Genomic DNA, 22,377 nt, shown 5'->3' on the forward strand with positions numbered 1-22,377 from the left:
GTGGGCAGCCATCAGCAGAGAACTCAGGCAATCTTTCTTTATATACACAACTGTGCAAAACTGACCGCAGGTGTTTAGTACTTGCAGTGCCCAAGACACTCTCCATCTGCAACTGGGACTGTGTGCAACACAGGACTCTCAGAGACAGGATACTAGAGTAGATGAGCATCTGAGGCAGGATTCACTTCTTCACACTGGATATTTGTACTGTTTGAGATGCTCTAGTGTTTCCAATATAGCTTTCGTTTGCTGTTGTAGAAGAAAAAGCATCCTGCAAAGGTACATAAAGAGCAGGGCTGCACAGGGGAGCATACAAAGAGATCAGGGGTGGTGTGGTGCCTTACTAGAACAACATCTTCTCAACTGCTTGTGGCTGTTGGTCCCAGTTCATCAGCAAGCCAGACCCACATTTAGACAAGCTGTAGCCCCTGATGCAGCCTACCAACTAGGTTTAGGTGGCTATGAGCTCAGCCAGTGGGAGTACCATCCCAGTGCATTCAATACATAAAATCAAGTACATCTCATTTAGGGGCTCTACATTGTTCTTCAGAGGTAGCATACCCTTCCTTTAACTGAGTACAAATTTGTAGGATGCTTGAACTGTATGTGTAAATATCTAAAGTAGGAAGTCTGACTACAAAACAGCATTTCTTCTCAATGAAACTGGCATGACCATGTCTATCACTAGCTTTCCACCTGTAAAGACTTTGCGAGCTAAGATGTATTTATTTCATATGTTCTGTATTACAAAAACTGTATGTCATAATTGTATATTGATTCTTTTTTTTTTTTTTAGCATCCTTTCTGGTAACAAAATAAATGCGTTTCTAATTTTGTCTGTATTCAGAAGATGCTCATGTTGGCGTCCATTATTTGTATGCAGACTGTGGAATGAAAGCATAAACTTATTTGGAAAATCTGTAAAGGATCAAAATGCAACTCAGTTGGGGGAAGGGAGACAAGGGAGCACGCGGTGATCTATCCCACCCAATTAGGAATACCCTGTGAATTAGGCAGACATCAGTTGCCCAGCTTCACCCATCCTCTGCAGACATGCCTCTGGATAAAAGAAAGAACCACAATGGTAGTTAAAACAATTATCATCCAGTGGAGCTTGATTCTAAACTACTCTGCTAGGAAGTGGCAAGGAGCATTCAGATCCTAACGCAGCAAGCAATCGCTTTTTCCTCCCCTTGGGTAGAGAAGCTCCTGGCTTTTTAAGCAATTTTGTACCTCTGAACTAGTCCTTGCAGGGCTTTGGAGTAACATGCCAGTGGCACTGCATCCCATTATCATCACTGCATGTCACTGGAGGCAACAACAGGAAAGAGATGCACAAAGGTCTGGGAATAAGAGGAGACATTAATAACTGTATATTGCTCTGTGCTGACAAAAGCAGGAGAGGGTTGTGAGAGGGCTGCTAGAGCAAGGGTGGAAGGAGGGACAGGGACAAAGAACAAAAAATAATTAGAACAAAATAATTAAAACACTAATGCAAGATTTGCAATTACCTTGGTTAGAAAAGTAGTAACAGTTAAATAGAAAGTATAATTACATGTTCTGTTCCCTGCCATTTTTTTTTTTAAATCTTTCTCATATCATTTAGGGCCAAATTTATAATGGATATCCATGTGTCTTAAAGACAGGGAAGCTGAATATAAAGAAGTTCATAAGAAAGCTAGGAACATGTCCAACTTTTAAGAGGAACTAAAAATACTCACCACAAAAAGGTACAAATACTATGTCTTTACTGGCATATTGAATGCTGCTACCATTCCTTGGCCTCAATGTCAGCTGACACAGCATCCAACTTCATAAACCATTTTAGCTTCTGAAACAGGGTAACTGTGTCCAAACTGTCCATTAGGAATGAACTTCAGCTTGTGTTAACTTCTGTGTTAACGAGCAGAAACTAAGAGAATAGTAGTTGGCCTCTGCCAAAACTGTGCCAGGGACCATGCTAACACTTGAAAAGTTTGTCCTGGAACTGATGAAGTTAGTAAAAATGTAACCCAGTTCTTAAACATCTGTATAAGTTTTGGACTTTGTTTTTATACTTCATTGTCCCATCTGCAAATATTCTAGCATTAGGGTGTGCAGAGTAAAGATGATGATATTATATAAAGGGAGGATATACATATTCCGACCTCTTCATGTGTTTGATTGACTTGGTTTGGAACTATCCTCATAGGTTTTTTATATTTTAGCATATCATATCTGAGTGTGCTTTAAATCTTTGTGTAAATGGTCAAATAGAGCCATTTGGAGAAAAGTAGCTAGAAAGCAGCTCAGCAGAAAGGGATCTGGGGATGTTGATCAACAGCAGGCTCAACATGAGCCAGCAGTGTGCCCTGGCAGCCAAGAAGCCAAACCACATTTTCAGATGCATTGAATACAGAAGAGCCAGTGAGTAAAATGAGGTGATTCTTCTGCTGTATTTAACTTGTGTGTGGCCTCACCTTGAATATTGTGTGCAGTTCTGGGATAGAGCTTATAAAAGGATGTTAAGGTCCTTGAAAGCACCCAGAGGAGTGTGATAAAGCTGGTAAAAGGGCTATAAGGTGTGTCTGATGAGAAGAGTCTGAGGACATGTGGGTTGTCCAGCCTGGTGAAGAGGAGGCTGAGAGGCAGCCTCAGTGTTCTTTGCAGGCTCCTGAGGAGGCAAATGGAGAGGGAGGTGCGGGCCTCTGCTCCCTGATCACCAATGGCAGGCTATGGGGGAACAGCACAAAGCTGTGCCCGGGGAGGTTCAGACTAGATATAAGGAAAAAATTACTTACTATGAGGGTGGTCAAGGACTGGAACAGGCTTCCTAGCATGTCAGTGTTCAAGAGAAATTTTGACAATACCTTCAATAATTACATTTTTATTTTGTTACAGAAGGCTGTTTTGATGCAAGTGCTCATCACTGAAATGGCTGTGAGCCTTGAATTCATTTCTAGGTGTGAAATTCACCATTTTTTTTTCTACTGCATAGGTATGATCTGCTTTCCTTTCCACGGATGTGTTTTTGTAGAGTGAAATGACCCTTGCAAAGGTCTTGCAAAACAATGGCTTTTCTGTCTTCTCTATTCTAATTTCAGTATTTCTTATGAAAGGTAGGCTTTAGATGGGACGTAAATTCTCAGATCTAAAATTTAGAGCTCTTCTTTTCACATATGGACTTCATTTGAACTGGGGAAAATTGTAAGAATTAGTATGTTAGCTGTTTTCCCTGTGACAGATTTTGTCCAGCAGAGATCAGAATCACTGGTAAAACTTCCTATAGACTAGAGCAAGCAGTCAGTTCTGGCCACAGCAAACACACTAAAAAGTGTAGGCAACAATGGAGAAAAGATAATTTTTTTTTTTTTTTTTCCCGTCACAAGCAACTTAAAGCACTGTCCAGGTCATAGTACACATAAGTGTACTATGTACACCAGCACTATGTACCCATCAACCCAGAAGTCTCCAATGACCTAAGCACCAGTTAAAGCCTCTATCAACTTTCTCACTGCCTCCAGTGTGTATGTGTAACCTGACAGCAGGCTCAGCTAAATGCATAGATATCTAATCTCTGGTACATACCATATACCATACCTAAACAAACACAGAGGGAAAGGTCTCAAGATTTTTTTTTCTATTGTTAACATCAACAGTTTTCTTTTTTCTTTTTTTTTTTTTCCTTATGAATATTTGTAATAAATAAATGCTTGATAAGGGTACACTTGTAACACAGCAGGGAACAGGGAGGGGTGGGGGAAGGGTTATGTCCTCATTTCTTGGCAGAAATAATATTAATAAATTAAAATTAAAACAAAACAAAACAAAACAAACAAACAACAACAACAAAAAAAAAACTATTCAGATTTAGCTCTCTTTGGAATAAATAAAAAAACAAACATTACAATGCACCCAAAGGTTTTGTATAGCTGGAAGCTTTATTGATTCATACACCACCCACATAATCTACCAAAATGCAGTACAATTTTTATTTCTTTAAGTCTTCTTCACAGAGAAGTCTAACCCTCCAAGCTCATTTATTTGAGGGAAAAGAATTAAATAAATATTTTGAACACTACGAAGTCTGCTCTGGAGCAAGCTTTTGGCTGTGGCTAAAAAGAATTGAATTCTCTTATCTTGCAGAAGGGTGAATTGCATGAGAACACCATGCCCAGCCCACAGAGAAGACATGACTTTTGTCTGTCTAACAGACAAAAAGAAAGAAGCTAACAGAAATATAGAAGCTAGCTAACAGAAATATAGAAGTTGCTTGACAGGGTTTTTAAAAGGGAAAGGTTTGTATCAGGACACTAAATTTCAGCACGGTCCCTGGGAACCATGACACTAAAATTCCCAAATGGTGACTGCCATATGTGAAATACAGTCTGATCTTTTGGTCCAGTTGAAGAATTGCCATGATGTCTGTTTGGAGTGGGAACAATAAAAAGAACCATCCCTGCTAATACATTATTTATAGCAGCATGTAGCCTTGTGGGGGGATCTTTCACTGTGTCTACGCTGTGAGGCAAATAATGGTAAAAGCAGGATTAGGTATGTGAAGTTGCATGACTGGTGTTCTTTCTATCCAAATTTGTGATTGTCTAGTGATAGCTAAATTCAAAGAGTCCACCCTGATCTTGGGATGAACTGGTACATGTGAGTTTGAGTTTGCACCTATACTTTTTTTTTTTTTTTTTTTAATATCTATCTATCTATCTATCTATCTATCTATCTATCTATCTATCTATCTCACTGGGACAAAATCATATATATATATATATATATATATAGGAATAAAATTCGTAGGAATTCTGTAGGAATAAAATTCGTGTGGCTAAAGCACACCTAGAGTTGAAGCTGGCTGTGTCTGTGAGAGAAAATAAAAAGGGTTTTTTTAGATATGTGAATGGAAAAAGGAGAACTAAAGAATACATAGGGCCGCTCCTTGACAGGGAAGGTCTTCTCACAGACGATGACATAGGCAAAGCAGAGACGCTTAACGCCTTCTTTGCCTCTGTCTTCAATGCCGATGATGGGCTTCGGGACCCAGGGTGCCCCGAGCTGGAGGACCGGGACGTTGGGGATGACAAACTCCCAACCGACCCTGAACGTGTGCGGGATCTGCTACTCCACCTGGATCCCTACAAGTCCATGGGTCCTGATGGGATTCATCCCCGGGTGCTGAAGGAGCTGGCGGACGTCATCGCGGAACCTCTCTCAATTATTTTTCAACGATCCTGGGAGTCTGGAGAGGTCCCGGTAGACTGGAAGCTGGCAAATGTTGTGCCGATTTTCAAGAAGGGTCAGAAAGAAGACCCTAGCAATTACAGGCCTGTCAGTCTCACATCAGTGCCTGGTAAAATCATGGAGAAGATGGTTCTCGAACGTATTGAGGCGCACCTGGGGGACAAAGCAGTCATTGGTCCCAGCCAGCATGGGTTTGTGAAGGGTAGGTCCTGCCTAACTAACCTGATTTCCTTTTATGATAAGATCACCCGTATGGTGGACCAAGGGAAACCAGCTGATGTGATTTTTTTGGACTTCAGCAAGGCTTTTGACACGGTTTCCCATAGGATCCTACTGGACAAAATGTCCAGCATACAGCTAAATAAAAACATCATACGATGGGTGAGCAATTGGCTAACGGGCAGGGCCCAAAGGGTTATGGTGAATGGGGCTGTGTCAGGCTGGCGGGCGGTCACCAGTGGGGTCCCTCAAGGCTCCATTTTAGGGCCGGTACTTTTCAATATTTTTATAAACGATCTGGATGTAGGAACAGAAGGCATTTTGAGCAAGTTTGCTGATGACACCAAACTTGGAGGAGTTGTGGACTCGAATGAGGGTGGAAAGGCCTTGCAGAGGGATCTGGATAGGTTGGAGAGCTGGGCGATCGCCAACCGCATGAAGTTCAATAAGAGCAAGTGCCGGGTCCTGCACCTGGGACGGGGAAACCCTGGCTGCACGTACAGACTGGGCGATGAGACGCTGGAGAGCAGCCTAGAAGAGAGGGATCTGGGGGTCGTGGTAGACAACAAGTTGAATATGAGCCGGCAGTGTGCCCTGGCAGCCAGGAGGGCCAACCGTGTCCTGGGGTGCATCAAGCACGGCATCGCTAGTAGGTCGAGGGAGGTGATTGTCCCGCTCTACTCTGCGCTGGTGCGGCCTCACCTCGAGTACTGTGTGCAGTTCTGGGCACCACAGTATAAAAAGGACATGAAACTGTTGGAGAGTGTCCAGAGGAGGGCTACGAAGATGGTGAAAGGCCTGGAGGGGAAGACGTACGAGGAACGGCTGAGGGCACTGGGCCTGTTCAGCCTGGAGAAGAGGAGGCTAAGGGGAGACCTCATCGCAGTCTACAACTTCCTCGTAAGGGGGTGTCGAGAGGCAGAAGACCTTTTCTCCATTAACACCAGCGACAGGACCCACGGGAACGGGGTTAAGCTGAGGCAGGGGAAGTTTAGGCTGGACATCAGGAAGGGGTTCTTCACAGAGAGAGTGGTTGCACACTGGAACAGGCTCCCCAGGGAAGTGGTCACTGCACCGAGCCTGACTGAATTTAAGAAGAGATTGGACTGTGCACTTAGTCACATGGTCTGAACTTGGGTAGACCTGTGCGGTGTCAAGAGTTGGACTTGATGATCCTTAAGGGTCCCTTCCAACTCAGGATATTCTATGATTCTATGATTCTATGATATATATATAATCATATATATATATTATATTATATTATATAGATATATAATCATATATAATATATAATATATATTATATATATAATATATATAACATATTATATATATAACATATATATATTATATATATGTTATATAATATACATTATTTATATATTCTATATATTATATATATAATATTATATATTATGATTATATATATATAATTATATATATATAATCATAATATATATATTAATTATATATATTAATATTAATATATATATTATATATTAATATATATATATTAATATTATATATATTATATATATTAATATATATATATATATTAATATTATATATATTAATATATATAATCATAATATATAATATTATATATATATATTTATATATATAAGATTTTGTCCCAGTGAGACTGCTGACTGGGAATGCTCTCTATTACATGATATCTTTTGAGCTAAGTCTGGGAATTGTTTCGCAGTTTATCTGTTGCATGGGAAAGAAACATGCAATGCCAATAAATAAATAAATAAATAGAAGTATACAAAATGACATACAAGAACTAGAATTTTTATAAGGTAGTACAGACATAGTTGGAGGAATTTAACTCACCTGATTTCAAATAGACAGAAAGTTCCTCTAGCTAAGTTCTCTTAAAGTACCTGTCTTAACTTCCTCTAAACTCAAGATGCTGTTTGTAGTTGACTGAGAAGAATAGACAACTATAATATGTAATTTATGGAATTTTAAACAAAAATTATCAGATAAATTGGTCCAGGGGTGTTCATTTCTCCCCATTGTCTTTGACAGAAGCCCAGTGTGGCCAGCTTACATACAGATATCTACACCATATACATGTGCAATTAAATAAACCCAGTTGGTCCTACATTGCAGGCTTTCTTGTTCTGTTTGGGACTTCTTTCTTGCCATTTCTAGATCCTTCCACCTAAAAAGAAGGAATATGAGAAATGTGAAGTGCAAAAATAACTCTGCTGAAAACACAATTCTTTCTCCCTTCCCACCCATGGGAATAAAGACCTTCTTGGTGACACTCAGGTCAAGGGCTCTGGTTCATTTTCCTGCTGTTGAGGAGTTAAAGCCAAAGCAGAAAAGAAGCTGAGATTGCCCAAATCCCAGCCATGTGTATTAAGCTGAAGATCATCCTTCAGACTGGCTAAATTAGTTCATCAATGAGATGCTTGAAGGGCAAGATTTCATACTTGCAGACCGTTGCCAGCAAAATATAAAAACGAACGAGGCATTTATGGAATTGTATATTTCTTGGATGGCAGCTTAAAAATTAGACTTAATTGAAGGGCTAAAAAGAAAGCAGTTTCATTGTTAGGGTTTAAAAAAGAATTAAAGAAATATTCAACTTGGGTGTAGGGCATAATTACAAAAACATTAAAGCAAATAATTGGTAGCACTGTAATTTTTTCCTCCCCAGGTAACTACCATATGTATTACACAGTGAATCATTGACTCTGTCCCTCCTATCATTAATTACTGTGATGCATAAATAATTGGAAAATTATATGTTCCAAAAATGATTTAGTAATACATTTTATGCATCTAATAAGCACAGGCTTTTAATCATCACTAGACACGTTATGATAAATTTTACTCTCTGTCTCAACTATTCTGTTATCTTTCACTTATACGGCTGCCATCTCCTTGCATACAAATACCACTAAGCCACTTCACATCACATACTTCCTAATGGATGCTTATTATTGAGCTTTATTCTGCTAGATGTCTTTGGTGTTGATGTTTTGGCTTGAAATTCATTTAAGGGTGTTCTTAGCCTCACAGAAACACATCAAACTATTTTTCCTAAAACCGGAAACTATTGTTTAATTTAAATGGAAATGCTTTAATCTGTTTTTTGCATCCATTTGAAACTGTAGGTACCTTTTGTTTTGCACAGCGGGGACATTTCAAAGCTGTTGTAGTATATGAAATTAAGTATCTGAAAATCTACTGTTTTTAATTAGAAACAATAAACCATATTTTAACACACACTGATCATTATGGTATCTGTTATTTTCTTTCTTCAGGTTTAACACATTTTGTTTGACACTCCATCATCAAGTTATATGACTCAACACCTTAAGGAATGACTCAACCTGGAAAAGCACAAGAACTACTGATATGTCAAGGCGTTATTTCAAGCTCAACCCAAGCAACACAACCTGTCAAAACTACTAAAATTAAATTTGCCACTCCGCAGCTAATCATCCATGTTTAGATTTAGTACTGTTTACAGTTGAAATGCTTACAGAACTTGCTGCTTTCGCACACAGGACAGTACTTTAGGTTTGTGACTGCCTAAGTAAAGGCAATAATGAAATGGTTAGGTTCAGTAAACTGTCTTCAAATAAGTATATAAGTTGCAGTAATTTTTCCAATTGTATTTCAGATATATGTTTGCATTCTGAATGACTACATAAATTAATAAAAAATGGCTAGTTGTTTCTAAAGCAAAGAATATACAGTAGGATCTGTTTTTGCTGAGACTATTACTATTGTTTTGAATCTTTTAACTTTTCTTTTTCATACAAATAGTAACAACAAAAACCTTGACCATTTCTTCATAGCTAGATAGACAATTTAAATATGCCTCAAGCTACACAGATTTATAGATGTAATAACATTTATAATACTTTGAGCATAGATTACAGTATAGTTCAGGCTAACAGCACAACGATTAGCCAAACAGAAGACATGGTCTTATTAAATCACCAAATATGAAAATTCTTACAAGTTTAAATCTACTCTCTTAGGACACTTAACAACCTTTCAAACAAACTGCTGTTTCCCAGAGACCAAGTAGTCTTGCACAGTTATAATCAGACTTGATGACTACTGTAAGTATGAGATGGGATTCATTCTATCCCAGCACATAAAATACTGTTTGTCATGCTTACTCCATGCATTAAGAAGATGGCTGACATTTTGGGATATTCTGCAAGCCAAGGTCTAGCTGAGAGAAAGTAGTTGGCTTTTCTCTAAATGATCCCCCAGACGTTAAATCTGAAGCCAAGACCCATTCTGAAATCCTACTGAACCTGTCCTTGTTCTGAAGAGGCAATACTGCACCTGGAAAATCAGCCTTACCCCTTTGGAAAAAGTCACACACTTCAAGCAGCCCTCTTATTTTGCCAAATTGATTCCTCTGCCCCCAGACGAGGTGCTTAGGGAGGCCGAATGTTCAGAAATCCAGGGGGGATTCCAGGAAAGACTTTGTGTAAAATAACTTGTCCTGACCTTATGGAAGCAATTCATAGATGGAAATCTGGATTGCTTCTGGGAGGAAAGGCTCAGACATTGAACTCAACACGACAAATCACTGCCAAGTGTTTCTGTGCCTGCAGAAAATGCATGCCAGGAAAAAAAAAAAAAAAAAAAAAAAAAAGGGAGTGCAATGTAGGAAGTTAGGGGACTCCTTCACAGTGAAGTTTATTAACACTTTAAATAATCTCTGGCAAAAACATAATACCAGAAGGTTTGATTTAACCATGGGAACACTCACCCTACTAAATTATCCTCATTGAAAGTGTTATGAAATTAGGTGCTGCAGAGGTATGGAGTACAGAGGGTGGAAATGTGAGAAATGTGAATCCTTTCTCTACTTGCCCCCCACGCCAGTCTGCTTTGGTTCTCACATTTTGGCTCCCCCAAAGCAGCTTGTCTTCCATGTCAAAAAGGTGCAGTTGACTGCAACAATACCCACTCTGACACATTTCCTCACAGGGGTGTGATAGTATGCAGGTAGAACTGGTGGCTGACTGTCCCAAGGAAAGAGTGTGTACTGTGCAACTTGGTTCAGTTTTTATAATTCTTCTGAAGATAGTGATTTTCATCTGTGGAAACCACTGTTATGAAAAGCAGCTTATAAATGGCACTATTTTGTAGTTCCTAAATTTGCAGAATGCTGATTTTAACTGTCTTCCTACTAGTTTTGGTTGGTTTTAAATAAAAACTTTTTTTTTTTTTTTTTTTTTTTTGTCTTGCAATATACACAGCTGCTGCACTTCTACTACCTGGAATAGCTACCAAATTAATTTTTGAAAAGAAGTCAGAGCTTTTAGCTTATATCTGCAACTATAGCCCTACCAGGTCCTATTCTATGACCTGAAGGTCATGTGACACAAGCTGGCCACCTCAGTATTATTAAACTCTAAGTCTCCTAAATAAGTTGGTTGGATCCAAACATTGTACATGGCTGTGCTAAATTTCAAAGCCCATTCAGGAGCTGTTCTGGAAGCAAAAAGTATTGCAGGGAGCCTTTTAACAGTTCAGAAGCATGGATGGTAGAATTCAGGAGCCTATGCACGTGCCCTGCCCCTGCTTAATTTACTAGTATAGACTGTCATGTAGTGGAAACTCAATATGAGTGAATACCATGAGGCAACGCCATATCTGTGATATTTCTGATGTAGTTCCTGGTCTGGAAAGGCTAATATGCTCACTATATGCTGCCTACTACCTTAGGGAAGTAGTGAGGAAGAAGAAAAAGAGTCTCTGATACAGGTGTTCTGCTTGAAGAGACTTGAAGAGCCCAGACTTATCAAAAAGAAAATGAAGACATAGCAGCACTACATTTTCAAGGAGAAAGTACCCTGAACTAACAGGCTATTTAATCAGGCATAGCAAAAACCAGTGGCTGAAAGGTGGAAGCAGAGAAATTCGAATGAAGAATTAGGCATACATTTTTAACTGGGTGGGCAAAGTGTAACTGGAATAGATTGCCAGGGCAAGGGATGGAGTTTACAATATTCAGTGTCTTCTTATCAGATGCAGATAACTTTCTGAAGAAATTTTCATCAAGACACCTGTCACCAAACTGAAAACAAAATTAAATTAAAAGTAAATTAAACCCTCTGAGAATATTAACACAATGAGTGGATTAGACAACCTAATACATCTTTGTGGCATGAGGATCTTTGAATTCTTCCCTCTTATTCCAGTGGAGTAAAGTACAAAAGTGGTCCCTCCACAACCTTGGTGAGATAGACAGGATAAAGCCAAGGCAGGAAAATTCAGGGAAAAGGAATAGAATGAAAATTTAGGATCACAACAGAGCAGGCTTTATCTGAAAGATCACAGTCTTCCTTTCTTTCCCATGACTGCTCACTTTTACTCTCCTTGGCAAAATACTTGGAGGAGCAGATATTTGCCATCTCTCTTAGTAAACAAAACAGCTCCAGGAAATATTCACAAGCATTGAAACTTGATAATCTATACTATTAAACTGTAAAAATAGAATGAGTTTGGTTCAAAGTGGCTAGTGCTCAACCAAACCATTTTCAAACTGGGAAAATTAAGGACCAATACCAATAGGTACTTCAGATGCAACCTCCTTGTTTGAAAATCTAAGGAAGTTACACGTAGATTCCCGCAGAGAGGGATCATGCAGAGGGGGATCTGGGGGTTGTGGTTAACAGCAAGTTGAATATGAGCCAGCAGTGTGCCCTGGCAGCCAGGAAGGCCAACCATATTCTGGGATGCCTCAAGTACAGCATCGCTAGTTGGTCGAGGTAGGTGATTGTCCTGCTCTGCTGGTCCAGCCTCACCTCAAGTACTGTGTGCAATTCTGTGCACCACAGTACAAGACAGACATTAAACTGTTGGAGAGTGTCCAGAGGAGGGTGATGAAGACGGTGAAGGGCCTAGAGGGGAAGACGTATGAGGAGTGGTTGAGGGCACTGGGCCTGTTCAGTCTGGAGAAGAGGAAGCTGAGGGTGGACCTCATTGTGGTCTACAACTTCCTCGCGAGGGGGAGTGGAGAGGCAGGTGACCTATTCTCTGTAAACACCAGTGATAGGACCCATGGGAATGGTGTTAAGCTGAGGCAGGGGAAGTTTAGGCTGGACATCAGCAAGATGTTCTTCACCGAGAGGGTGGTCGCACACTGGAACAGGCTCCCCAGGGATGTAGTCACTGCACCAAGCCTGTCTGAATTTAAAAAGTGATTGGACCGTACACTTAGTCACATGGTCTAAACTTTTGGGCAGAACTGTGAGGTGCCAGGAGTTGGACTTGATGATCGTTATGGGTCCCTTCCAACTCGGGATATTCTATGATTCTATGAAGTTCAGGACTATGGGCATGGGCCATTCTGTGCCAGCCAGCCTCACTGCCAGAGAATTAGTCTAGGCAGGTTTAATTTACTATAATAGACACACTTCTTGTTTCCTGAAGCCATGGTAATTAACAAGAAAGATATAAAACAGTTTGAGTTAACTTACACTACACCACATTGTTCTTAGGAAAAGATAGAGGATTGAAAATAAAGCAATTTTCCTCTTGCTTAATATTTTCCTCTTGCTTAATATTTTCCATAGAACTCTGGAGATATGTGCTATACTGCAGTTTCTATGTGAAAGTCATGTGAACAATTTTGCAAGGGTTCATCATCTCTGATGATGGACCATGCAGATATTGGACTTTTGGAGAGCATCCACTGATGTAGGGATTTCCCACATTTCCCAAGTGGAAAAAAAAAAAAAAAAAAAAGACTTTTTCCCAAGGTGATACAGTAGCAAGCTCAGGAAAGAAAAGCCAGATTCATTTCTTCCAATCAGGAGCTCTCTAACTTCGAGCTATCCTTATGTGTGCTCATCCATGTGAGAAGAGGAGGTGATCCACAGGGACTATTCGTGTGAGGTAGGGCCATATTACTGAACTCTCCCTTTGAAATACTTCCTGCTTCTTTCCCTCCCTTCCCCAAATCAAATCCATTTACTACTTTCAGGCAGAGATAGAGTCTCCAGTGTCACATTAGACAGTGTTTTCATTGACCAGCAGCCAATATATAAAGCCAGTATATATTGCTTCAATGAGTCTGTCTGAATGACCTCAAGGAATGGATTTCAGGTCATATCATGGACTGGCACTATCTGAACAAGACAGATCAAGATGAGGTTTTTGGTGTGTCAGATGTGGTTTTAATTTAGATTGAGACATGACAAGTTGTCAAAGAAATGCCATCAAACATTAGTGTTTCTTTTCTTTAAAATAAAAGATTATGTATTCCTCTCGTAAGGCTTGTATAAAACAGGAAACAACCCCAAAAAAACTTTACTTTGGACCTTTGTTGGAAAGAGGATGAAAAAGTGTTCTTAACAGTATACAGAATAAGGCTGGTTTACTAAAAATAAGGCACAAGAATGAACATTTTATTGTCTTACTGTATTCCTAAGGAGAGCATAAGAGATTGACAGGGTATTTATCTGATTACAGATACAAATATTTAAGCCATGACCTTCCAAATTATTGTCTAATAGATCATGAAATCACCCAATATAAAACAGTGCTCATTGTTTGTGTAAAGGTTGTAGTCCTTTTCCATTTGTGACTTTTATAGAAAGAATTCCACATTGGTTAATCTTGTTCACTTCCCAAAGAAGTAGGACTTGAATGTAAACTCACCACGGGCCTCAGATGTATTGTAAAACTCAGTCATTCCTCTCAGCTGTGAAGTTGAGAACTGTTTTTCTGAACTACTCTCTGCAGCTACCTTACAAAATCAAGTTTCTTCTTATTGCAGTGCACAATCTAGCTACTTTAAAACATCACCATTACAACCTGACTTCTCCAGATGACCATGAGAGAAGAAATGCTCATCTCACAAAGAGATCACTTTCTGTGCTATTTCAGAGAGCTGATTATTCCTGCTAGCTGAGAAAGCTGGTTCTTTAGTTCACATTCTGAAGAACAATGCTTTTACCTGTGGAGTTCACTGAGTTGATTCTCAGAGGCTGGCAAACTCAAACAAATTAAAATAAAAAAAAGGAAGGATAGGGACTGAAAGACTGTTATGGTCATCCAAACTTGCTCTATGACAATACTGGGCAAGGCATCTGCTCTCCTTCATTGAGCAGGAATTCAACCTTTGACTGCAATCTCATGTGTCCAACCACAAGGCTTGTGTCCACATCTCTTCCAGGATGCCATGTCAACTGCAGTTGTTCTATGATTATTTTCCTCTTCATGTGATGCATGTGAGATGCATTTGCTCTCTCCATAAATTTCTTGCACCCCCTAAAGAGGATTTCTAAGGAAACTTTACCCTTCAGACAATGAAACCTCACCTCTCAACAATGTCCTACATAACGGATCTTCTGCTTTAATTAACAAACTGGTATACACATTTTTTTCCCAACACTTTTCACTTTTAATCTGGACATAAATTGATTGACCTTTTTTTTTTTTTTTTTTTTTTTTTTTTTTTTTTAAACCCGGGCCTGCATGTTCCATAGCAAGTTGTTTCTGTACTAATTAATCTAAAAAAAGGTTCCTGAAACAACTAAAATCTTTGTGAAAGCAACATCTTGTTCAAAACAGAATCTTGAGTGGGGAAATGATAGCCAGAAAAATTGTGGATGCAGGAAGAGAGAGGCCATGGATTGAAAACAGTGTTGTGAGTTCCTGACACATTACAGTTATTGTTGGGTTGAGGTGTTTGCCCCTTGCTGCTAGCTGTTGCATTACATTGAATTTCATCATGTTTATTGGTAATCTTCCAAAGTTGTTAGTTATGAGAAATAAGCAAACATACTCAGTATCATCCATCAGTCTCTTTAACGTTCAGTCAGGTTGGTGAATCTGGTTTCACTCCTGAGCATGAAGAGTTCCTCACCTCACTGACCTCTTCCCTTTCCTCCTGTATCCCATTGCTCATGCACCTTTGGGCATCAACAAAAAGGCAAGCCTGCTATGTTATCAGCTCAGCTGTGACAGGGTAAAATCTGAAGGCTTCCCTTAATCACTCTAGGTGCAGGTTTACTGAAAAATTTATCTCTGACTACAGGCCAGGGCTGCAGACTCCCAAGTGGGAGAAACCTTCCGCTAATTTGAATTTGTTGGAGTGGAGCTGTCCGCTTGCTTTTATAGCTGGGGAGGACAAAGTAATGAATTTTTATATTTATTTTATTGTAAGCAGGCAAATATATTAAACAACAACAAGAAAAGGGCAAAACAAAACAGATTCTTAATACAGTGTCTGGGAATGAAGTTTTCTTTGTTGTTACATTAGCTGGAATTGTCCAGCATTAATTCAGAACTAATATTTTGAAACATTAGGTTTGTCAAACTGAGACATATTTTTGGCAGTCAGACTTCTCAGATTTTCTTTCTCTTTCTTCCTCTTTCCTGATCTCTTACTCTCTTTCTCCTCCTCTTTCTTTATCTTTCCTTTTCACTTTTTCTTCCTTTTGTTCTTTTTTTCTCTCTCACACCATTTTTTTCTTTTTTTTCTTTCTTTTCTTTTCTTTTCTTTTCTTTTCTTTTCTTTTCTTTTCTTTTCTTTTCTTTTCTTTTCTTTTCTTTTCTTTTCTTTTCTTTTCTTTTCTTTCCTTTCCTTTCCTTTCCTTTCCTTTCCTTTCCTTTCCTTTCCTTTCCTTTCCTTTCCTTTCCTTTCCTTTCCTTTCCTTTCCTTTCCTTTCCTTTCCTTTCCTTTCCTTTCCTTTCCTTTCCTTTCCTTTCCTTTCCTTTCCTTTCCTTTCCTTTCCTTTCCTTTCCTTTCCTTTCCTTTCCTTTCCTTTCCTTTCTCCTTTTTCTTCTCTCTTTTCTCTTTATCCAGATTAAAAGACAACACCGAAAAAGTGGGAACCTGATGTTATGACCTTTCATGATGTAGAATTTAGAAGGAACGCACAGACTTCTGCAAAAAAAAAATAAATATATATTATTGCAGTTCCATCTCTGGAATAGCTGGAATGTAGAGTGTGTGAGTCATGCATATGTACATGTGTGTACATGTATGTGCATTTGTATGTATACGCACAAGCATGGTGAATAGTTGCTTTAAGTCAAGCTCCACATTGTTTCTGTGTCAGTGGAGATTGGGAATGTATAAAGAGGATCCACTACAAAGTATCAGAGTGATACAGCTAATCAAAATATTTCAAAACGATAGGGATGTACTGAATAATAAAAAAAAGACTATGATAGTTTCATGAAAAATCTGGAAAAGCATTTCAAAAAACAAGTGAAAGTTTTCAACAATTTCCATCAGTTTAGGGGATGGGAGGACAATTTTATTTATTTATTTATTTATTTATTTTCCCCAGTTCTACAGAACACCTTTTGTCTGAACTGCTGCTGACTGCTTAGAAAATCCAGCAACCCATACAGGAGCTCAGATAGAGCCTGGCATATTCTTGACTGTAGAGTTTTTCCAGCATCTTCATCGGAAAATCCAGTTTGGTGAATCTCATGTTAATATGGCTTTATAAGCCATCGAACTGCCTCAAACTGATTCAAGAAGAGGGAAAACAGCACACATACTTGCTGGATCCAACACATGTGTCAGGATCAACCTTGGGGCTGACTTTGAGATACATCTTCTGTTGCTGAATGGGCAACAGAACTTCTTGAGGGCAGAAGTTGTAGGCTGAGCTAACTTGCAGGTAATACTCAGTGGCTTGGTTCCTGGAGCAAATTCAGCAAATGTCTCTACATCCATGAAACACAGCACTGATGCAAAGATACACAAGACAAAAAATAAATAAATAAATAAATAAAAATAGAAACAAACAAGCAAACAAAATCTAAAAAGTTTTTTTTTTTTTTAATGAGTAAATTTTATTTCTTTTCTGAATATTGATCACTAAGCTACTTAAGGATATCCTTAACCTTAATTGTATATGAACTTTCACTGATTTCAGTATGTCACACAAACTGAGCATTATATAGAAAAACACCTGCAGATTTCCATTGAAATGAGACTGCTTCTAGCAAAGACAAATCTCAAAGAGGTAATTTTGTACTAGCAGAAGAAAAAGTAAGCTGAAGAACTTGAAACCATGCCTTGCTCTCAGATGCTATTTCTTTTAGCTATCTTAAGAAGCAAGATTCTGTTGAAACAGTTCCAAAAAAAAAAAAATTTAAAAAAAAAAATAAAGAAATTATTTTTCTTCATTTGTTTCTTCATTCTTAGACAGAAGGTAAAAAAATTCTCTTTTGTTTTGTGATGAAAATATTTGTGTAAATAGTTGATACAATTTTCTTTGATACAGCAACTTCCTGTTCTTACTGTTCAAACTCTTCCAGCACAGCAATGTCTGAAGGATTTATTAGATAACATTTGTAAAGAGCTTTGCAATTATTACACTTCTAGTTGAGAAACTATGCTTTCCTTTCTCTGTTGTTTTCCATTCTGGTTCCTTCTATTATTTTTTTCCTTTTTTTTTTTTTTCTTTAATCATCATTCCCTATTTATTATTATCATTATTATTACCTGTGCCTGTCTGTCTGTCTATCTATTTATTTTATCTTTTATGATCTAGCTGCTAGGATGGACTCTTTTTTTTTATTATTATTATTATTTTTTTTTGAATGATCACCAAAATATATTTGTTTCTGCAAACAGGTCATGTATTAACATTTTATTAAAGTATGTTTTGTCACATCACAATGACAATTGTATTCTAGATGGCTAAAGATGTGTTAAAAACACAAGTTCACATTGAATTCATTTCTTGTTTGAAAGAGCATCAAAAGATCACAGAGCATATTAAGAAATGTGGCATACAGATTATTTTACCTCCAGTGTTTGTGATTAGAGTTCTAATGCTATACTGCTTTTAAGTGTGACAATTTCATTTCTACATTGCAATGACTTTAGTCAATGATGAAGGAAGGAAAAAAAAAAAAAAGCAACAAGATAAGAAACAAACAATGAAATACTCTGATTATTTAAAAAGAGAGAAGATAAAATAATCAGACCTGTATCAAGAAAGAAAAAAGCACACAAGCAAGCACCGTACTGTACTAGAAGTGCAAGCTTTTCATTATTATTATTTTTTAAATAACAAATAAAATAGAAAAACATTTTTTCTCCATCATAAAAACTGACTTTGATCCCCAGTACAGCCATTGAGTGGAAAATTGAACCACACTATAATTGCTTTCCCTGTGACCGATAAAGTGGTGTAACAAATTTTGTGTTTGAATGATAAAATCAGCAATTGGCCCCTAGCAATTCCTTCTACCATTCCTCCAAGGACACCAGCGTCCCATCAGGCTCCAGGGCGAGAGCAAAGGCTGAAGAACTGTAAATCTACTCCAAGTTGTTGTTGTTGGATATTCGCTTTCTCTGTTGCTTTTTTTTTTTTTTTAAATAGAAAGCTATGTGAAAAGGGTTTATATGTTTATTTGCTTGATTTTTAAATGACTGAGGTAAGTAGTTCTATATAGATCAGAAAAACAAACAAACAAACAAAAACACCAACAACAAAACACCACTTACAAAAAAACACAAACCTAAACTAACAAATAAAAGGAAAGAATTAAGTTGAAGTTTATTGTAGCTATATAAATGAAAACTATCCCAAATAAAGTATATTCTACTCCAGAGTAAAATCTTGTTAGAAGGAGAATATTGCTTTCTTCATAAGCACAGATAAGTTCCAGAGCTTGTAGATGCAGAAAACTGCTAAAAAGAATTTCCTTCCAGGAAGGGAGGAGGGCTGTGTTCCAAGCTAATTTCAATGAGTTTTTAAGGTAAGAAGCAAATCTTTATCTCATAACCATTAAAGGAGCAATTAAAGGAGTTTGAAACAAATGGAAATTTTACATGCTAAGAAACAATCTTATTTATCTCTATTTATTTGTAAGTCTAATTAAAGAAAAGAGACTGTGAACTGAGTGTTATTTGAATTTACACCTTGAAGCTCATTATAGATTTAGGAACCTCATGTTAGTCCCTGTTTGAATAGTTATTTCTTTTTGTTTCTTTTTCCTACACAGCAGATAGCTTTTAGTCCAAATCTCCGAAGGTGCTTTTATCTTCTTTCCAAGAAATCACCCCCATGAGCTCTACCTGAGGTAGTACTGAGTAGTAGCCAACTGCCTTTGTGGATCTGGGTTTCTTGGTCTAATGGATTTTGGGTTTGCGAGACACAATCATCATTACTCTATAATCATTTACCCTATTGCAGGTATATGATTATATGTGAAAGAATAAAATATTTCTTATGTCCTCTATCTACTTTTTTAGAGTTTTATCTCTATGGCTATTTTGTAACTCCTACTTTACTCATCTCTAATGAAAGTTCCAGGTTGGTATCTTCAGGTGAACCAAAGGCATAGAGGTGAGTGCACAGCTGGTGAGAACTGTCATTAGTTGTTGTTTCCTTGGTGACAATGGAGATGCAATATCCCTTTCCCCATTTGTCTCAGTTCGGGTGATACACTACATTTAGCATTCCCTACCATTAGGATAAAATAATGATCAGGAAGCCACCTTGAGATTTAATGCATGATATCTTCACTTTGATATAAATAAATTCATGCAAGCAAATGACTAATGTTGTGTCCTGCTGGCTTTATTACCCTCACTGTCATTTCACTGTTACAGTTTACAACGCAACCCTACACATAGTTTCACCAGCAGAAGTGGTAAGCAGGAGAGTAGACAGCAATGTGAGGAAGGCGGAGACAAGCAACCAGGTTCAGGACCACAGACTCGTTTGGTGTAGAAAGCAAGAAACTGTGCAAGAAAATGTAAACCAAGCTGTACCCTTAGTCCAGCCATATATATGGGCTGAGATAAAATTGAAATTTAAACTCTGGGACTATAACTATAATGGCAAATTAAATAGTTCCAGGTCACTGACACAGAGACTAAGTGTTACATTTGTTCTGGTGAAGTCCAGTTAACACTGCTCTGAGTAATAGCGTGACATAGTCTGGAATTTGGCACAAGACAGATTATTTCCAATAGGGAATTTGGATGCAGCCACAGTTTTGAAGGCTTAGAGACTTTAATAGTATGGGCCATCCTATATACTACCTTGCTCTGGGGCTAAATGAGACTAATGCAATTTAATTAATTAACATCAGACTCATTGTTCTCTACATTTATTAATACAAAACTAATTGTGGCTCCGCATCACTTGTATAGGCAGCGTTTGAGAGGGATCCTCCTTTCTGACTACAGCAAAACTCTTCTTTCACTTCTTATGGCCTCTGGACAGTGGCTCCCACTCAGCTGTACTGGTCTAGGACTTTATTTGGCCCACCATCAAACTGGGACTGTTCAACAGCCAACTTAAATCAAGTACACAAGGGGAAAATAAGTTTTAAAGGTAAACATTATCTAAAAGCAACTCATTTAACAGATCCAGGGTTAGATATTAATGCTGCAAGTGTGGAGTTGACAAGATTAAAGGGGTTTTATTCTTTAGGGAAAGAAGACCTATGAGGCTCTATCAATGGGATCTGGGAGTGGAAATGTCTTAAACTGGCTCTGGCAGGGTGGGATTTGCAATGTAGAGCTAGCAATGCAGGCATGTGTGGTCAAGTCACTGCAACTTCTAAACCCTCTCTTCGGACACACATGGCTACAGGGATGTGGTGAACCAGTATGTTGTTTCTTGATGACCCTTTATCTTCTTCAGTGCTCAATTAAGGCTTACTAGGCTGTGTTAGCAGGTACACATGGGCTCATTTTGCATGCCTTCTCCCATGCTTATTGTTCCCAAATATAAGACAGAATGTTTACCTAGCACATACATGCAGGCTGCTTCTGAAACATTGGGTTATCTGACAGGGAAGGGGTTGTAAAATGTGACTTTTGCTAACTTGTAGGATCCTTTGAAGCATATAGCTTTCTAGGGTGGCATTCCCTCATCACAGAAGAGCATTAAAGTCTCCACTACAACCTCAATTACAGTGGTCCATTGTGTGCTGCAGCAAATTGAGGTATCATGGAGCAAGAGGGAATTTGTGGCACCAGACACAAGTAAACAGTTCACAGAGCTGAGATTTTCAGCAAACCACGTGCAACTGTGAAGCAGGAGTTGGATGCCTGCAGTGTCCTAAAAGTTTGCTTAGACACTTTCAAACCTGATCTGTGATTTCAGACAGTGAGTGATTTTAGTTAAATCAGCACTTTATTATCCCATTATATATTAAATATATATATATTATATTTATATATATATATTATATTTATTATCCCATTATATATATTATAACTGGCACCCTTATGTTTTGTTATATCATTAATAAAACCAGCTACCAGTATACATCGGTATGCTGGAAACCAGTGAAAGTACACTAAAGCTGGCTAGAGGTGTTGCCTTACAGAGTTGCTTGCTCCTCTGAACACGTCTAAGATTAAGATGTGCAAGGATATCTGAAATCAGTCCAAACTGTGGATTTTCACATAGAACCATGGTTCATAGAGAACTATACCCCATATGCAAGGATATCTTATGAACTTTGAAAATCACCAGTTAAATTTCATGGCCCAGAAAAGTCTGTGTTGAACCATGGAGTCCCCTGCTACTTCATTTCAAGGTGAGGAAGAGAGTCCACCTCTAAGGGTGACAGTGGCATTGACCCACTAACCTGTTTTGGACAAGATCAGTGCAATGTTTGAGCACTCATCTGCCCATTCCCACAAGCCTCATTCAATTCCAGACTGGTTTGGGCAACCCTGATGTAAACTATTGCAAGCACAATTAGATGAAACCAGAAAACACTGCAGGTGTTAACTTTGCAGAGCAGGCTTGTACAAAAAACACATTGGAGGATTTTATGTATTGATTAAGTGGAGTAATATTAATATATCTTTTGCCTCCAGTCAGTTTCCCTTTCTTCAGAACATCCCCAGTTGGGAACCAAGATATTTTCCCTTATTCTAGCTGAATACTAATGCCATAAACTTTGTTGTGACTGTTTGACCTGT

Source organism: Anas acuta, chromosome 3, assembly GCF_963932015.1.
Source record: "Anas acuta chromosome 3, bAnaAcu1.1, whole genome shotgun sequence".
Lineage (NCBI taxonomy): Eukaryota > Metazoa > Chordata > Aves > Anseriformes > Anatidae > Anas > Anas acuta.